The 14,151-nt window shown below is 42.1% G+C and overlaps 1 protein-coding gene across 1 annotated transcript in view; it reads right to left on the bottom strand.

Moving 5' to 3' along the window:
* The window catches only part of LOC111870912 (putative uncharacterized protein DDB_G0285119), a gene marked incomplete at its 3' end in the record, with an annotated part of 239,925 nt that extends 229,090 nt beyond the window's left edge, over positions 1 to 10,835 (bottom strand). The window contains 1 exon segment of the mRNA XM_023863542.2: positions 10,505 to 10,835.
* Positions 10,836 to 14,151: the final 3,316 nt, after the last annotated feature.

Here is a 14,151-nt window from a genome sequence, read left to right as displayed (position 1 = left end):
AACGTCTTAACAAAGCTATCTTACATTATGAACCCATTACATCTCTCTTCTTCTGCTGTCTGCTTCTCTGTACCCGTCCCTATTGCTAGGGACGCAGTCTCTTTCTTGTAATGCAAAAAGGACATACGTCAACTTCAGCTTCGTTGTTTGGTAACTTTTAGTTTACTAACATGTCATGTAGTGGAGGATTACGAGACGGTTACTGTAGGCTGGGAATCCTGGTGCGTGCGCATGCGTGTAAACCAGCTATAGCACTGTATTAATTGTAATTTAGGTGACAATGTTACCGAAGCGCCAATAAATCCAATCTTCCGAAATAAAACCTTTTATTTTCGTCATGCGCACGCACCCTACATGTGACAATATTAAATATTTGTGGTATTATCTTGTACTTTTCTCCGAGTCTAATTAGAATGATCAAGTCAAGGAGGATGAGGTAGGCAGGGCATGTAGCACGAATGGGGGAGAGGAGGAATGCATAGAGGATATTGATGGGAAAGTCACATGGATGAAACCACTGCGAAGACACAAACGTAGGCGAGTGGACAAGCCATAGCTCAAGCGGTTAGTAGCTGCCTTAACACCGCGGCGCCCCGAGTTCGATCCCTGGTCTGTTCTAGTGGGATTTGTGGTGGAGAAAGTGGCGCTGCGGCGGGGTTTCTCCGAGTACTTCGGTTAACCCTGCCAATCTTCATTCCACTAAATTTCCCATTACCATAATCACCCGGGGAGGGTACAATAGGCCAATCAGTCGCCGCCGTGCCGAGTGGACCCACTTGGACTCCACCCTCCACTAAGTGAATTAAATTAATTAGGTGGGTAGACGATATTAAAATTGATCTTAGATTGGATGGAATGGTATGGATTGGGTTGATCTGGCTCAGGATAAGGACGAGTGGAGAACTTTTGTGAACACGGTAATGAACCTTCGGGTTCCATAAAATGCTGGGAAATCCTTGAGTAGCTGCACAATTGGCGGCTTCTCAAGAAGGGCTCAGCACCGTGAGTGAGTGAGTGAGTGAGTAAGTAAGTAAGTAATATCTTTCAATTTTTTAAATAATTTTATTTGCATTTACTTTGTGCTAATGTTCCCTTCTTGTAATCTCTTCTATTATCAAATGTCTACAATATGTGGAGACCTCGCAACAATATACTTGTCCATAATAACAATAAACCATACATTTTTATTATACCTCTTTACAGAAAGTTTTGAAAATTTTGTACGAGTATAACCACATCACAGGAGAATTATTTACGGTTTATTATTATCATTGATCATAAAACTAAAAAAGTAAAGGTATCCCTGTAAGAGTCCGTGGAGACCCGTAAGGTTTGTGAGACGTCGAGGCTCCCACATTTTCTAGGCAATCGGTTTACAGATGGCGGTGAGGTTGTCAGTCTTACGCAACGGCCGTTCTTTACCCCCAAGAAGATTTCTTGTACTCATTTCTGTTAAGAGTCTGAGTCGACCCCAGGGCTATAATGCGGCTGGACGAGTTAGGTAAATTGAAAAATTCCAATGACCTCATCAGGAATCGAACCCGCGACCTTCTGGCTTGCAGCATAGTGCCTCAACCAACTACGTTACCGTGTGTCTCTATGGTCAGTCGTTATTATTTTAAAAACATTTAAATTAAATGTTATGGAAAATAATTGATAATTTCGTGATTTCCCGAGAATTATCATTCCCGAATTTGAAAACACTGCTCGGGTTGACATAGCTCTTCGCGGAGTTACTGGATATTGAAGCTGCGAAGCACCACACTGAAATCTGAGTAGAGGAAAATGTGGATTGAAACCCTGGTCACTAATCTACGCCTGCAATTAATTCTGTTTTCCTTTTTGTTAGTTTAGGTACCAGATCATGAGAAGATGGAAGCTGGAAAAAGGTTGCTCTGCCACGATCCTTATACAGATCTGTGGGAACAGAATCAGAGCTCTGCAGCGCGGAATTTGGAAGTAATAATTTTATTCATCTCGTGGATTCGAAAGTTCGTGCGTCGATCTATCATTAATAAGCAAAATGATGTTCCGACACGGAGAACCCTTACGCTGGATCGCAGACTGGCTTCGCCTTTTGCTGCTAGAAATCTGGTCACGTGAGAGGGCATCACACGTAAGAGAAACCCTTTTAAAAGAACAAATACTTTTTATGTGACCCGAGATTTTTTAACGTGCTCAAGGCAGTAAAACAACATTTCTCTAGTCTTTTAAATCTAAAATAAAATTCCATTCTACGGGAAATACAGGAAGTTCAGTTAGGCAAGAAATAATTGGACGGGTGATGCATTTCTTCTCTCTCTCTTTCCTGTTGCTCCCATTTGGAGCATAGGGCATCCGTGAAACGCTTTGTTTCACTTCAGTTTCTTAATCTTAGACAGTCGGCAGGTCTCCTTAGACGGGGAATCAGCTCATTGCACATGCCGCTACCTACACAAACACAGAATGAACGCAGACGGACAGCCATGCTTCGAGCGGGATTCGAACCTACGATCCCAGTGTTCAAGCGAGCGAAGACAGTTCATGATTTAGACCGCGCGGCCACTGTGATCAACATTGATGCAATTAAGATTTCAAAATAAAATATCATTGACTTTGTGCAATAAGAAATAATTTAGCTTCTGCTAAATTTATAAAGCACAGAGGTAACTTTGTATACCACCTGATTAAGCAAATAAAAGACTCCATATTTTTCCCACACAGTGTATCTGTGTGTACCGTAGGATTCTCACAATAAACAGCGACTGTTTCCCTAAACAGAATTAACCGGTTGGGCTCTGTAGCGAAGACGTAATGTGTTTCCTGTGAGGTACGGACTGAATTGCTATATATTCTGCCCACACAGTGTATGTGTGTATATGTTTGTGTGTGTTCCGTATGGTTCTAACAATAAACAGCGACTGTTTCCCCTAAACAGCATTAACCGGTTGATCTCTGTAGCGGAGACGTAATGTGTTTCCTGTGAGGTACAGACTAAATTGCTATATATTCTGCTCATACAGTGTATCTGTATGTTCCGTATGGTTCTCACAATAAACAGCGACTGTTTCCGTAAACAGCATTATCCTGTTGGGTTCTGTAGCGGGGAATTAATATATTTCCTGTGAAGTAGAAACTGAATATTAGTACGTGAATATCAGGCATCACACTATCCTTATTAGAAGGACGATCGGGCAAAACCTGGAAACCTTCTAAGAGGATAATGTTCTCTCCCCCTGTCATTCTCTCCTCCCCCCATAATAAATTCCCTCTCACATTTCTCATGCCTTCTCACTTTCACCTTCTATTCTGCTATACTCTATACTTCACTCTGTCTCTCTTTCTCTCTCTGTCTCTCAATCGCATATGCGCCCCCTCCTCCCATTTGTATTAATCAAAATTAAACCCCTCAACTCTGAAGGCCACCAAATTATCCTTCCAAATTATGTAATTCAGTGTTAACTCAGAAATACAAAACCCCTGTCTCAAGCCACTGCTTCTAACCATTCTAGCTTCTTCTCTTTCATACTGCCTACATCACAAGGAAGGGCGGGCGCAGCCTCAACAAAATGATGCTCTTTCTCCCCCACCTCCCCAAAATGAAATGTCTGTCACTCCTCGACGATTTTCATCTCCACCTGCTCTTCTTCAGGCTCTACGTAGTTAAAGAAGTACCAGAATTTCATTTACGATCATTAAAGCGAGTTTGATAATTTCAAGACACGCTCATAAGCAAGTCAGCGGCTGCCTGACCTGCATGGGCTCCCTTCACAAATACGCCCGTCCTCTCTTTACCCAGAGTCATATGCAATTTCATTCATACATTCTGCGAGCTACCTACCGACTGTTATATTGAGTGTATTAACTTACGGGATGTGATGGCGTTTAATATTGTAATTTCTTGCTTGGCTTAATTTTCTACAGTGAAAATGAAGGCGATATTTTCCTGCGAAACGTCGGTATATTTTCAACCGACTACACGGCGTTGTATCACACAAGCAAGAACAGTTTGTAGCCAACGCTGTTAAAGCTCAATTCCTATATTATGGCAAAAATTTACCGACGTTTCGGGGAAAATCTTTACCCCCGCTATCAGCGCCGAAGATTAAGCCAAGCGACCAACATGGAGCAGGTATCAAGCACAGAGACCGTACGAAACGTTGGCAAATTCCTACCAAACAACGTGGAAGCACATTCCGGAAAACGTTAGACCTACGGTTTACAGTCGCCAGCGTCGAAACTTCGAATCCATCAACATCTGTGTTGAAGAGTTTTGTCTTCTGAGATATGATTCAATCGACGTTTCAGGAGAACATGTCGCCCCACCAACTTCCGGGTATAAGAATATGCCGAGCAAGAAACCAGCGTGAAGAAGGCAGCAAGCAGAACTCAACGAACGCTATGAGAACCCCAAATCCTACCTAACATTACTGTTGGTCGTCAGGTTCACTACTTTAAACGATTTTATTCCTTTCCTTTTCGTCAGAAACGAAGACTAGACCAAGAAGTTACGAGACGCTCTACAAGAATGTTTATGCCTAACAAATTTGGGTACTCTCATATACAGCAAACTGATGATCGTTAAGGCGCTGTTATGCATTTTAGCAAGTAGTTACGAACAGAAGCAGAAGGTGGATGTTAGAGTGCCCACATTTTCAGATAATTTTTCTTTGAGAGCGGCATCGCTTACTGCATATTCTTATTATATCAAATTTTGTATCCCGGCGCAAGCGTAACTGACGTCACACATATCCAGCTGAAATTGCAAGGGGCACTAAGCTAGCGTCTCAAACGAAAAGCAATTTTTCTAGGACTAATCATTTTACACTTAGTCACTAGATGTAGACCTATTCTTATTTGATATATGCCTGTTATTCCTGCATTACCCTTATAATATTCGCTATATCCTGTCCCACAGGATGAATTCTGTAATTAAGAGAGTGGAGTAAATAGAATGTCTTTCTACTTTGCGTCGCCAGACCGTAAGTCCACTTACCGCAGCAGTCCAAAGTACGTATCAGAGAGATATTACTTAAGTATTACATTGATACAGATGTCTTATGGTACCCAGTATATATTCTCTGGAACTCCACAAGCTTATTAAGAGCCCAAAGGTATTTGTGTAATATATCCATTCGAAAAATAAGTATAAAAGTTAAATTTGTTATTGGAAAGCTTTACGGAATGCATAACTTGAGTGGGGAAGCAAAACGTTTATACCACTGAGCTGAACTATTAGCTCTGCTTATGTAAAGGAAAGAAAGGAATGAATCCTAGCGGGTTAGCTTAACGGTACCGCATCTCGGCTAGGAGTCCGGCTATCATGAGTGATGTTTTCTGTGGATTTCCTCAGTCCCTCGACGTAGATATCGGGTTGATACTTAATTAAGCCACGACCATTTCTTTCCGAAATTCTTTCTAATTTACCGTTCATTTTTCATTCTACCATCCCGTGTTATACAGTGCAGCTGTTGAGAACAAGGTCAACCCACAAATAAAGGCATCACTGAAATATGTTAAAATGATCACGGCTGTACAAGTCACAACGGCATTGTTGAAGACACTAATTATAAGGATTACAGATATGCTTGAGAAGGTGATAGTAGCTAAGCTCTCCATTATTGCGCATATAATTCCTCGTCACTGAAACCCATCCTGAAGCCACTTGAATCGAATCCACATATTCACATCCTATTTCTTTATAATAATTATTAATATTATCCTCCCATCTATTATTAGTTCTATCAAGATACATTCAAGTCTTCCGACAGAAAATATTATGGGCATTTCCATTCTCTCCAAAATAAATTTGTGTCTAACTAAAAATGTCATTTCGTGTACCTTGAAGATTAAATCAGCATGCTCCTCTCAAAATGTTGGTACCTATCTACCAAAATAAACGGAATCACGCCCTAGAACAGTGTAATCTTCATGCTCATAGCACTGGGAACAATAAATATGAAACAGCCCTACCTAAAATTAATGTGTCGTTCTATTACATTTAGGGATTATCAGAAATAATTGTGATAGTAGTTACGGCGCATGCGTGACAAACCGATGACGGCTTCTCTACAGATTACCGCAAGTATCACAGGTAACCAAACCACCTCTCACCCTGCTACGCGCGTCACAGCGTCACAAATACAAGAACTACTTTTCATTAGAGTATGTAGGCCTCCTGCATTCTTCGTATCGCATTACCTAATGTTCAGACAATCATTCATCCCTTCACATTGTATACTGAAAAAACTGTCCAGTAAAACAATCACACAGAAAGAACCTGGCGCTAATAAAAGCAATTAACGTACTGTGCAGCACTAAATTAACGTCTGTTAGAACCTTGCCACACTTCTCTTCATACATCAGCCGAGATCTGACTCGATATGATTCATGTAAATAGTATATAAAAGTTCAGTTCGTACCTCACAGGAAAGACATTACGTCTCCACTACAGAGTACAACCGGTTAATGCTGTTTAGGGAAACAGTCGCTGTTTACTGTGAGAACCATACGGAACACACAAATAAACTGCTTGGACAGAATATGTAACCATTCTGCCCGTACCTCATAGGAAACACATTACGCCTCCGCAACAGAGCCAAACCGGTTAATGCTGTTTAGGGAAACAGTCGCTGTTTATTGTGAGACACTTTATGGAACACACAGATACACTGTGTGGGCAGAATACATAGCAATTCAGTTCGTACCTCACAGGAAACACATTACGCCTCCGCTACAGAGCCCAACCGGTTAATGCTGTTTAGGGAAACAGTCGCTGTTTATTGTGAGACCCATACTGAACACACAAATACACCGTGTGGGCTAAATGTAGAAATTAATAATGTTAAATCAGGTGATATGTATAGTAACTACTGGGCTTTAAAGAGCTTAACATCGTGCACTTCTTCACAACAACGAACACTAAGCGCGTCTGGTCACGGTTAGGAAATGTAGCGGGATCAGAATTTCGATATTTTACACTGGAATATCCGGCAATAAAGATATCAGTAATCACTTAACCCTTCATAAGATTCGAAATTACTGAGTGCTTGGGCTCTGTGCATCGTTCGTTATTCTATACACACTAGAGAACACAACTTTTCAGGAACTGCATATGTTCCCGTCCTCAGGTTGGGGGGGGGGGCCTACTCTTTTGAGTCACTTTTAAAGAGCTGAAGTTCAAAATGCCAGTAATTCCGAGTCAGAACCCTTTAGTAAGTGCCTTTAAAAGATGGCTGACTGACTAACTACAGTAGTTGTTTGTAGCATATCTGCAACTGTCAGTATAACTGCCATGAGGCATCAGTACAGGGTCCCACATGAACAGCTTCCCTTAGTTTCTTGTCGGTCAGAAGAGGCAATTCCTGTTCTATGGGGCCAAGCTCACTGTATAACATTTTAAGAGCCAGTTCTTACAACGAAGACAACACAGCGCACTCTACTAAAAACTCGATAATATTTATGGAAACAGTCACTGCTTATTCTTATAACTGCAAGAACACAGCTGAACTCTATGGACGAAATGCTGCGTTACCTAACTTAAAAGCATACTCATTCATTCATGGAATCGAGCCATTCTTGAGAAGCCGCCAATTGTGCAGCTACTCAAGAAATTCCCAGTATTTTTTGGAACCCGAAAGTTCATTACCGCACTTGTCCTTATTCTGGGCCACATCGATCCAGTCATAGCATCCCATCCTATCTCTCTAAGATCCATTTTAATATTATTCACCCAACAATGTCTTGGGTTTCCCAGTGGTATCTTTCCTCCTGGCTTTCCCACCACTATCCTACATGCATCCCTCTTCTCCCCCATACGTGCTACATGCCCTGCTCATCTCATCCTCCTTGACTTGATCACTCTAATTATACTTGGAGAAGAGTATAAATTATGAAGCTCCTCATTATGCAGTTTCCTCCAACCTCCTGTCACTTCATCTCTCTTCGGTCCAAATATTCTCCTCAACACCCTGTTCTCAAACACCCTCAGTCTATGTTCCTCGCTTAATGTCAGAGACCAAGTTCCACATCCATACAGAAACACAGGCAAAATTATAGTTTTGTATATTCTAATATTTATGTTTTTGGACAGCAGACGAGAAGACAAAAGGTTCTGGACTGAATGGTAGCAAGCATTACCCGAGTTCAATCGCCTCTTAATTTATTCCTGAATCAGGTTTCGATCTGTTATCGTTGTTCCCAAATATCTTAATTGTGCCACATTTTCAAAACATCTGTTTCCTATCTTTATGTCATCATTCTGCCCTGAATTTTGGTGATGAGAAAGCAACATATACTTACTTTTCTCTGTGTTTACTTCTAGACCAACTCCTTACTTGCGTCAATTAAAGTTTGTGTGTTTTTCTTTATGGTATCTACATTATCACCCAGTAGATTCACATCATCGGCATAGGCCAACAGCTGATGTGTCTCGTTTAATTTCAGTCCCACCTGGTTTCCCTGGACCTTCCTAATTGCCTATTCTAAGGCAAAGTTGAAAAGGAGTGGCGATAAAGCATCTCCTTGTTTTAGACCATTCTGGATAGGAAATTTATCAGACAAATGTTTTTTTTCTTACACGGACTTTACTATACGTTTCGTTTAAACACATTTTAATCAACCTAACTAGTTTCATGGGTATCCCAGACTCTATCAGAATATTGTACAATACTTCCCTCCTAACTGAATCATATGCTTTCTTGAAGTCTATGAATAGCTGATGTCCTGTGTCATCGTACTCCCATTTTTTCTCCAATATCTGACGAATGCAAAAGATCTTATCTGTAGTTGATCTGCTATGCCGAAACACACACGTATAATCCCCAATAATTTCAAACGTAAAAGCATATGGTATATATATTTACCACTGCATATAAAGCGTTTATATCGGTTTAAATTACAGAAATGTGGAACAGGATCACTCACTAAGATTAATGTTTATCAGCCATCTTTTACTTAAGGATGGGGAACACTATCATGCCATTTAGAAGAGCCGAGAAACTCGGTACGTCATGAAACACACGATAATTAGGAAAAAAAAAAGGTCAGTGTCTGTGGACCTCCAGTCTGTCAGTCAGCACAGCTCAGCAGCTGCTGTCTCCCGCCCCTGCACATCAGCCATCCCCCATTTCCTCGGGGTAATCATTCGCTCATTCAGTGTTACTCTGCCCGCCGCGGCTGCACCACGCGGTAGCCGACATCCCAGCTTCCTCGCACACGGTAAAGATGACTTCTCCATGTAATCCTCTAAAACACGGTGGTTACTATATCTACCATCTCCTTTAACGTACGGAAACTCTGCCGTTGCAGCATTTGTGTGTTCCGTAAGGTTCTCACAAAATACAGCGATTATTTCCTTAAACAGGATTAACTGATTGGGCGTTGGTATGGAGACGTAACAGGTTTCCTGTGAGGTACGAACTGAATTTTAATAGTTAAGATGAATTTGAGGTCTCAAAGACTTAACGCAAAAACATTTATGGATATTAAAAATGTCAAAATGTGATAATTTGATAAAAGTATATATTTAACAGTAAATATATAAAACAAAATTCAAAATGAATCTATGTAATTCTGAAACTTTCGTAGCAGTAAACACGAAAAATGCCGTCTTCTCGAATGGGACGCCGTGTAGTGTGGTATAAATTTACTAACGTTTCGGAGGAACCTGTTATCTTGCTCCTCAGAGTACTTATACAACATTAAGAAACAAGGGAAAGCAAGAGCACTCTTTGCCAGACTACATGGCGTCATACCCCGAAATAAAGTAAGTAATCTTCAAAGGGAAAGAGCTTCTAATACAACATATATTACCCCATATTATATTTCCACACCTTCAGAAACACAAGTCGCAGACAGAAGCTGTGGCGATTTCCCGGGAGTAGGCCGGATGAGAACAGAGCAGGACGGCAGCAAAATGAACAGATAGAAATCGACGGTTTCTTCAATAAGAATAAAAGAGGAAAAAAAAACTTAACCAAAAAAGTCTTTAAATGTTCAAATTAACTGAGAGAAGAAAAACATATCTTGAAGCAATACTTCTTAAAAAAATATAATAAAACAATTATTTACGCCTCGTTACGAAACGTCGCGCTTGAGTGGTTACGCCTCCTGGTTTGCATTCTGAAGACCCCGGTTTCAAATCTCGACCACGTTACCGGATATACTGACCGAGATATTTCATGATTTTCTTCAATCCCTACAGGCAAATACCGCAATAGTACACCAAAGCGATCCAATGCCGATATCTCCATTCAGTAATTTTAAATTAACGAGGCCCGTTTTCTAACCATCCTACCAGTCCAGACGGAATTTTCTGGGCTACTGAGACCGCCATTAAATAACCGCAAATAAACTTCTACCACATCGAAAATAAGGGATAGACTTGGATGGTTCGTAGGAACGTACTGCTTCCATCTTCAGTGTAGAATAATAATTTGAGGAAGCAAATAACAAATAGGCAAGCGGCCTGTTTACCGAGAACCTCAAATCTCGCACGGAAATGTATGCACCGTGAAGCTCTTACCATTGCAAGCGACGTGATGTGACAGGAGTTTGCAGACTCAAGAACGGAGTGTGGGTTCCGATGAAGATGCTCCTCAACATGGCATCCGTTTAATGTCGCACTATTACCATCTATCTAATCACACGCCCTGAAGACAACCACTTCCATGCTCAGTGGCCATATGCATACATTCGGTCGTAGTCATCACACACGAAGCCACGTGACGTCACAAGAACACACCTCGACTGCCTACACTTGCATTGTTATCCTCATGGCGGTTATTATTGTTATGCTGGTGATGTGTCTTTCAGCACACACTAGAGCACACGAACATCACCAGTCAGGAGCGGCACACACACTGAACCGAGCCAGAGTTCCTTCTTACAGCCGGACAGCAACAGCCTGCAGGTATGAGCTGCCTCTCCACAGTACCAGTAGTTGTCAAGCAAGTACGTCTCTCTTACTCACTCTGACATGCTCTTAACTATGCTTCATCTCTCTCCAACACAGAATCTTCCTCTCTGAGGCGACCCGTACTATGACAGCGGGTACAGTAGGATAGCACCTGGCGACCTTCCCTCCGCGGATTGTCATGTTGAGGTTATGTTCCTGGGACAATGCTATTCAAAGGACACATACATAATGTTTATCCAGGGTTGAGAGTCCTTTGTCAGCGATGGTAGCTACAGGAGGGTGGATTCTTGCGAGACTTGCTGAAGGCACAGGAACTTGTTGAGGGTGGGCCACGACCAAAACAACTTCTCTCGTTGTTGCAGTTCAGGCAATTTCGTGAACCAGTGACATAGCTGCAGACAAAGTTATTGCCATTAAAACGGTAAAGTTGTCCCTGGGCTTAACTAATCAAGCACTATGCCATGAAGGCGTATAGGTGGGGTGGATGTATAGATCAAGATTTTCCTGACATCGGCATTAGTTCGAGGTGGGTGGTGAGCTTCACGCCCCGGCCGTTTTACCCCCAAGGGAAAGAGACCCCTCTACCCAGTGGGCAAGATGCTGGGTGGGCCCCAGAGCCGGTCTGAACGACGTGGAGAAGGAAAATTTCTTGACTTCACCGGGACTCAAACTCCGACCCTCGGTCGTTCAGCTAGTAACCAGTAGCTATACCGACTGAGCTACCCCGGCTCCGGTTTCTGATGTTAATATTATGAATTCGGAAGGACGACGTCACAAAAAAAAAGCTGACCGAGTGTCATGGCTGAAATGTAACTATTTCTGCTTCCTGTACGAGAACAAAGGAGCCAGGATAGCTCAGTCGATATAGTGATTAGGTCGTGGGATGAATCAGGGTTCAATACCAGGCAGAGGTAAAAGACTTTTCTCCGGCGAATCAGGGAGTACCGGGAGCACGTTCCATAGGGGTAAAGCGGCCAGGGCGTGAAGCTGACCACTCACTTTCATCTAGTACCGAGGTTAAGAACGATGAAGCTATACTTCACTCCATCACGCGTTCTCACTTCATTAAGCACAGAAACAAGATTGACCTTCCTGACGCGAGAGGCGCCAGCATCGCTAAATCATACCGAGTGACGCTTGTGGTTCACATCACTGCTCTCAGTCTCTGCATCGCTGACCGATTTGCTTGTCAGGCTCACTCTTCTGTCCTGAAGATGGAGGCAAGAGTTGCAGCAGAAACGTTGGTAGATATCTACTCTTTCATTTATTAAATAGACATTTATCCCCTTTCCATACATTTTTAATTTTAACTTGGCCCAATCATGTGCACCACTTACCATTTCTCGCTTTACGAATTTTAGCAACAGTTTTGATCTTGTTGGGTTCCAGGTTCTCTCAGCGGTAAGTATGTAGAGTTTGGGCCGTGCCATAGCTCAAGCGGTTAGTCGCTGGCTTCCCACCGCGGCGGCCCGGGTTCGATCCCGTGTCTGGTCAAGTGTGATTTGTGGTGGACAAAGTGGCGCTGGTGCAGGTTTTCTCAGAGTACTTCGGCTTCCCCTGCCAATCTTCATTCCACCAATTTCTCCATAATCACCCTCACCTATCATCTGGGGCTGGTACAATAGGCCAGAAGTGGCCGCAGTACAAGGGACTTAGTCCCACTCCACTAGCAATAAAAAAATGTAGAGTTTGTACTGGATGGATAGAAAATTCCGGGATATCTCCACTGCATCCTCATAAATACTTTTCAGTCCATAACTCATTTCTCATATTACTGTCAGAGACCATAAGTCTGCCTATTGAAACACGGAGGCCTTCCGTCCATGAGGAGCTTGACTCAAGACAGACAGCAAGGCTTGTGAGCCAGTTTGGGCAAGGACACAGGGTAATTATCCGGTTAACTAAGAGTCGAAAAGTTTAGAAAGGTAATTTGGGGACCTCCATAAAAAGGTGTTTCATATAGTAGCCAAATATCAAAGTGGAAATTATTTTAAGACTGGAGGTTTACCGACAATCGGTTCGTCTTGGCGTCAAGCCCCTTGAGACCCACGACCAGTGATTATTTTTCAACTGCACCCTCGCGATCATAGTCCCTATGTAACATCCTCTCTGACGAGAAGATGGGTTTGTCTCTTATAAATACGCTTCGCCTTTGTCAAGTGTACGTATCACACATATAGCGCGTTATTGAACATTCTTCCTTTTGCAATATACAAAAGTCCTGTCAGTACAGGCTTTGCAAAGCAGATCATGGTCGTCTTACGAACCTTATGCTACAACGCCAGCTTAGTTAAATGAACGGTCGTACGCTTGACCACCACCAAGTTTAAGCCTCTTATACTGTATTTCCTATGTCTGGCTTCTACTCATCCTATACCAGGAACATGTCCATTCTAATGATTCTGTATGACTTCTGACTTTTCCTTCAATATATTGTTATATAATCGTATAACGTAGTTGGTATAGCGACTGGCTACTGGCTGGACTACAGAAGGGTCGGAGTTCGAGTCCTGGTAGGACAAAAAATTTTCTCTTCTCCACGTCATCCATACCGGCTCTGAGTTCCTTTCCCAGGGAGTAAACCGACAGGGACGTGAAGCTTACCACTCACATTCAGCTAGTGCCAAGGTCAAGAAAATATGGATGTATACATCCACTCCCCCATACGTCTTCATGACACAGTGCTCAAATAGTTAAGCACAGGGACAGCTTTGCTTATTTTTATTCTATACATACCGAAGGTTGAAAGTCGTATGCAAATCCGGGAAATTTAGTAGCCTGTACACTTACGTCTGAATGCTATTACAAGATCTAGTTCGTACCTCACAGGAAACACTGGGCCTCCATGGAAAAGACCGACCGTTTGATGCTGCTTAGGGACATGTTCGTTATATATTGTGAGAATCCAATAAAACACCTGAGTGCACACAGACGGCAAAATGCAGAGTTTCTGAATACTAAACCAAGTGGAACATATTGTTACCACTTGCGCTAAATGATATGCAGTTCAAACAACATGTGAGACCTACCTGCCTGAGAGCCGCAGGTGTTTCCGAGACAGTGTAATTAGCAGGGCCGGGATTTTGATGACATGTCATCTTTTTTTTCCTTGTATCCTATCCGATGCTCTTAAATATATAAAACTCGGATATGAGCTGCTGGTTACAGAAATGTAAATTTCATAGGTAATTTTTTGTCATTTTTTTTTTCCATTTTTAGGTTTAAGCTCATTTTTTCATTTTGGGGGTAATTTT

This window comes from Cryptotermes secundus, unplaced genomic scaffold (assembly GCF_002891405.2).
Source record: "Cryptotermes secundus unplaced genomic scaffold, Csec_1.0 scaffold928, whole genome shotgun sequence".
NCBI classification, from domain to species: domain Eukaryota; kingdom Metazoa; phylum Arthropoda; class Insecta; order Blattodea; family Kalotermitidae; genus Cryptotermes; species Cryptotermes secundus.
The sequence above is the reverse complement of the archived record's forward strand: the minus strand, read 5'-3'. Positions and strand labels throughout refer to the sequence as shown.